Source organism: Bos javanicus, chromosome 19 (assembly GCF_032452875.1).
Source record: "Bos javanicus breed banteng chromosome 19, ARS-OSU_banteng_1.0, whole genome shotgun sequence".
Taxonomy (NCBI): Eukaryota; Metazoa; Chordata; class Mammalia; order Artiodactyla; family Bovidae; genus Bos; species Bos javanicus.
In genome coordinates, this window is record NC_083886.1 from 46276357 (window position 1) to 46282090 (window position 5734).

Consider the following 5734-nt stretch of genomic DNA (forward strand, 5'->3'; position numbering starts at 1 on the left):
TCTCCCGAGATTCTGAATCTGAGTGACAGTCAGTTTTGAACACAACAAGAGGGATGGAGCAGCCCATCCTTAGTTAGATAACGAGCAACTTGCTTTTATTTACTTGAACTTTGTGAAGATGTAATAAATGCATATGGTTTAAAAATCAAAACAGTATAGGAAGAAATATATTGTGGTGGCTCAGTGGTAAAGAATCTGCCTGCTAATGCAGGAGACACGGGTTAAACTCCCTGGTCTGGGAAGATCCTACATACTGTGGAGCAACCAAGCCCATGAGCCATAATTGTTGAACCTGTGCTCTGGAGCCGGTGTTCTCCAACAAGAGAAGCCACCACAATGAGAAGACCACACATCCCAAGGAAGAATAGGCCCCACTCGCCAGAACTAGAGAAAAGCCAACACAGCAACGAAGACCCAGTACAGTCAAAAATAAATAAAATAAAAATTAAAAAAAAAGAAATGGATTGAAAAGTCCTGCTCCCACCTCTGCCTTATCCACTCTGTTTCCCCAGAATCTTACAGGTCACCACTTTTATTATGTTCCCTATGTAAATTCAAGCAAATGTAAACATTTATTCTTCTTCTCACCTCCCTTTCTTATACAAAAGTTAGCATACTATATATACTGTTCTGCACCATATTTTTGCTTCAAAATATATCCTGGAGATCTTTCCATATCAGTACCTGGCATTCTCTTTTTTTTTTTTTTTATAGTGGCATAGTTTCCTGTCATGGGGATATACCTTTATACGTTTATTTAACCCTTCATCGTTCAGTAGAGTAGCTACATGTGGCTATTTACACTGAACTTAATTGCAGTGAAGTGAAATTTGATATTCATTTCTGGGAATTCCCTGGTGGTCCAGTGGTTAGGACTCCAAACAACTTTCACAGTGGAGAGTACAAGTTCAATCCCCGGTCCCTGGTTTTTGAACCAAGATCCTACAAGCTGTCGGTGTTGTGGGAGGGAGGGGGGAAGAGAGAACAGTGAAATTTCTTTTCTTTTTAAAAATTTAAATTTAATTTACTTGTTTTTGCCATTTATTTTCTCAGTTGCACATCTCAAATACTTAGTGGTGACATGTAGTTAGTAGCTACTGTATTGGACAGCACAGGGACATTTCCACCATCACAGAAAGTTGTACTGGATTGCTGGTTTAACTGATCCTCAGTTGGTGAACATCTGGCTTATTTCCTTTAGGCATCCTTTAGGATGATGAGGCCCATCCCTGGGATATAAGAGAGCTGAGTGAGAGCTGCCTAGGAAATGCTTCAATATCAGATCTTAAAATCTGAGAGGTGCTTGCAAGAGGAAAGCTTTTGCTTTTTGGCCAAGTTGCCTGGCTTTTGGGATCTTAGTTCACCAACCAGGGATTGAACCCATGCCCCCCTGCAATGGAAGCACAGACTCTTAACTCTTCCCACTGCCAGGGAATTCTCAAAAGGACGGCTTTTGGGTTTGAGGCAGAGGCTTGACCAGGGCCTGGAAACAAGAGTGACCCTTAAGGACAGGGTTCATGCTTAACCCTAACCCTCTACTTCCCTCTCTGCTGCTGCTGCTGCTAAGTCGCTTCAGTTGTGTCTGACTCTGTGTGACCCCATAGACGGCAGCCCACCAGGCTCCCCCTTCCCTGGGATTCTCCAGGCAAGAACACTGGAGTGGGTTTTCATTTCCTTCTCCAATGCATGAAAGAGAGAAGTGAAAGTGAAGTCACTCAGTCGTGTCCGACTCTTAGCGACCCCGTGGACTGCAGCCCACCAGGCTCCTCCATCCATGGGATTTTCCAGGCAAGAGTACTGGAGTGGGGTGCCATTGCCTTCTCCGACTCCCCTCTAGGTCTACCAAAATGCAGTCTTATTTTCTTTCATTTAATATTTAAGTCCTGTGATGGGGAGACCGGGCCAGAAGAGACAGTCTCTGCCTTGAAGAAAGAGAAAGATCATCACCTGCCTTGTCACAAAGACTTTCAAAGAGGCTTCATCAAAAACCAAAAGGCTGGGACTTCCCTGGTGGTCCGTGGCTAACAGTCCATGGTCCCAGTGTATGGGGCCCAGGTTTGATCCCTGGTCAGGGAATTAGAACCCACATGTTGCTGCTAAGTGTTCTCTTGCCATGACTAACGGTCCCATGTGCTGCAACTAAGACCTGGTGCAGTCAAATAAACAAATATTAAAAAAACCCACAAAACTAATCCCAAAGGCCTGAAAATATCCTGTTAGTTAGGATGGTTGAAATAGGTGATCTCACTCCTTGCTGGAGGTTGCAAATTGGTGCAGACTTTTTGAAAGGCAATTTCAAATCTATCCAAATTTCAGTGAAAATCTATCTGACATTTAAAAGCATATAACCTCTGACCCTGCAATGTCATATTTATAAGTGTGTCTTACAGATACACACCTAAGTGCAAATAATTATATGTACCAAAGATGTTTGCCTATAGGCACCATTGTTTACAGTAACAAAAGGCTGACACAAGCTAAATACCCATTAGGAAGAGAAGAGTGAAATAAATTGTGACACATTCTATGTGCCGAAAGCCTAGGTAGCTTTTGTAGAGGCAGAAATAAATAATAATTAAATAATTATTTTTATAATATTAATTAATTAAAATAATTATTATTTAAAAATAATTTTATTTTTTCATTTTTGGCTGTGGTAGGTCTTTGTTGCTGCAGGCACATTTTCTCTAGTTGCTACGAGTTGGGGCTACTATCTTATTGCAGAACATGGGCGGGATCGAGGGTATGCAGGAGTCAGTAGTTGCTGCACATGGATTCAGTAGTTGGGGCTCCCAGGCTCTAGAGGGCAGGCTCTGCAGTTGTGGTGCGCTTGGACTTAGTTGCATGTGGGATCCTTTTGGACCAGGGATCGAACCCATGTCTGCTGTGTTGGCAGGCACATTCTTTACCACTGAATCACCAGGGAAGTCCCAGAGGCAGAAATGTTATTAAGTGAAAATAACAAGGTGTCAAACAGTGTGGAATGTGTGCTATCACACACACACACACACACATGCATTGCTTGTAAGTATCCAAAGTATCTCTGGAAAGATACATTAAACCTGCTTTTCTTTTAAATTGTGCACATGTATCACCTTAGAAAAAATGAGGCACCAACTGAGTAATGGTGAGCAGGGATGGGGAGGGAGGAGATTCCTGGGGAAACCTGCTCAGTCACCTGAGCTCCAAGTGTGCCCAAAGGCTACACAATCATTCCATCGGAGGTGACAAGGCGACAACAATTTAGAAATGTCATCTATGCTGTGATTCCATCTCCATCACCACTGGAGGCCTCACCCTGTCTTGGCTGTCATACCTCCTGTGCCCAGCAGGGGGAAGCACAGACCCACCAAAGCATTGGTCCTAAACTTCAAGCATCCTTTCTAGGATTTCCTCCTCTGTGGACCACATAGGAAAGATACTTCCTGCCAAGCAAACCAAATGTATTAGGTAACAATTGATTAAAATTCTTTTTTTTTTTTTTTTTTGGCACCTTACAGTTCTGATCAGCATGAGAGAGAGATAACGTAGGTTTGTTGGGCTGATCATTTTCCACACCAGAGGTCCTGCTTAGCCCAGGCTTATTTCCATTAGGCCTTGGGTGGGCGGTGGTTGGCAATGACCTGACCACTCCTAGGGACTGAGAGCACAGGCTGGCAACTATTACATTAGAGGCTCCCCACCCTGATGGGATTTCCAGCTACGGGGAAACAGCTCCCACAAGCCACTCTCCCAGATGTGTTGACAGTGTGTTCCTTCCTTGCTAGGCTGTGAGCAGCCTGAGGACAGAGACTCTTCTCATCAGCCTCAGAACCTTCAGGAGTGAGCACAGTCCCCAGCACAGAGCTAGTGCTAAGTAAAGGCTTGTTAAATGGAAAGAGAGCCACTGAAGACATCGGGGACTATATTCTTTAAATAGAGAGACAGAGTGAAAGAAAGAGAGGAAGGAAGGAAGAAGAAAAGAAAAAGAGAGGTCCTAGGTAATCTCAAGGGCAAGGACCCAAGGGCAAGACTGTGGTTTGCTCTGGCTGGAGCGGAGGGCAGTGGGCACACAGTGTCACCTTCTTAACACGCCCAAGGAGCATCTTGTTTTGTCTGACCTTATGGGTCCCTGGCTGGGACATGAAATAAGTGATCACATCTCTCACCCACCAGAGGTGCTTGTGACCTTGGCAGAAGAGAGGTTTAAATCGAGTCAGCCTGGGGGAAGGGGCTGGTTCATTCCAGGGCCTTCCTTCAGATTAGATAAATTTTCCAGCTCCTGCTTAAACTTCAGTGGTTCTGAATCTGAGAAGGAGGGCAGAAGGAAGAGGAAGCTATAGGGGAGGGGACATATATGGCTCCTGCCTGGCCTAGAGAAAAGCCAGGGTTCATTAGTGGGTCCTCGGTCCTCAATGCCTTGACAGTGCAAGGAAGGACCAACTGAGGATCCCCACAAATTAGATGGGGAGAAGGAGGAACCCCTGAAAGAGAAAAGCCTCACATTCAGGCTGGAGATTGTGCCCAGACCTGGGGTTCTACCCTCCACCTCCGAACACTCTCTTATCCTCTGGTCCATCCTGAATGAGAGGGCTGGTAGGAGGCCAGGCCAAGGCACTGGAGATTTTGCAGGTGGACAGAAAGGAGGCCTGTTTCTGCTCTTTATTAACTGTGGGCCCTTGGGCAAGTCACATTGAGCCTCAATTTCCCCCTCTAAAATGAGGATATCAATACCTACCTTCCCTGGTCATTGTCAGGATGACAGAAAGAAGACCTTTGGAAGTACTGCTGTAATTGCCAGACTTCAGAGACTCATTCGCCAAGGTGAGTGAGAGGCCACTTTAGTTAGATCCCTGGAGGTGACAGCGTCAAGATTTCCCACCCCCACCTCTCCGCAGTGCCTGCTTCTTTCCCAGCGTGGATGCTGGCCTTAATCCTCCTGTTCCCCAACCCTGCGCTTCTCCTTGAGACCGCCTTGATGGTCTCCAGACTCTGCCTGCCTGCCTTTTTCCATGGGCACCTCCATTCTAAAAGCCCTGAGGATGCTGGCACGGGCGCAGAGTCGGTCCAGAGTGGAACAGGTCGCGGGGGTCTCCACTGGCCTGGATCTGCGCCCCCTACCTCTGCTTTGGGGTTCTTATTTGCAGATGGTTCCCTCTGGTCTTCAGCTCGGTCCTGGGCTAAACAGAGAAGGACAGAAACAAGGGGTGGGGGGCCTGGAAGGGGGTTCCCACCTTCCTCGGCGGGAACCAGAGAGAAGGACGCAGCCCTTGCGCCCCAGCGCCGCCGCGTCATGGGTTTCCAAGCCGCCCACGTAGGTGCTGGCGGTCCTCAACTCTGAGGATTGCCCCCTTCGTCCCCCGTGCTGTGATCCCCTTCACCCAGACCCCGCAGGTACCCCCGGTTCCGAGCTAGCAGGAGCCTGCGGTTCTAGGACCCGGAGGCGCCGCCGAGCGCGCCGCCGCCTCTGCCTCGCTTCTGTCGCTCCAGCTCCGGCAGGTGAAGAGGCGCCCGCCGCCCCCTCTGCGGCAGGTGAAGCGGGTCGGTAGCCCCCTCTCTGCAGCGCGATGGCTGCGGCGGACCCCCGGCAGGCGCCCGGCGCCCGCCCCCTCCCTCCAGCCCGCCCCCCTGGGGCTGGGTGCGTAGCGGCGGCGCCGAAATGCGGTTTGCGCGCACCGGGAGAGACAGCAGAAGTTAGAAGATCGCCGAGGGGGGAGCCCGCGCCGCAGCTTCCTGCCCCCGGCCCAGCCCTCTG

The 5734-nt window shown here is 48.5% G+C and overlaps 1 long non-coding RNA gene across 1 annotated transcript; it reads right to left on the reverse strand.

Moving 5' to 3' along the window:
* Window positions 1-2614: 2614 nt before the first annotated feature.
* LOC133232578 (uncharacterized) lies at window positions 2615-5607 on the reverse strand. Its single transcript, XR_009731400.1, has 2 exons — window positions 4718-5607; window positions 2615-2911 (listed from the first exon to the last, which is right to left on the reverse strand). It is a non-coding gene; the product is annotated as an uncharacterized LOC133232578 (long non-coding RNA).
* Window positions 5608-5734: the final 127 nt, after the last annotated feature.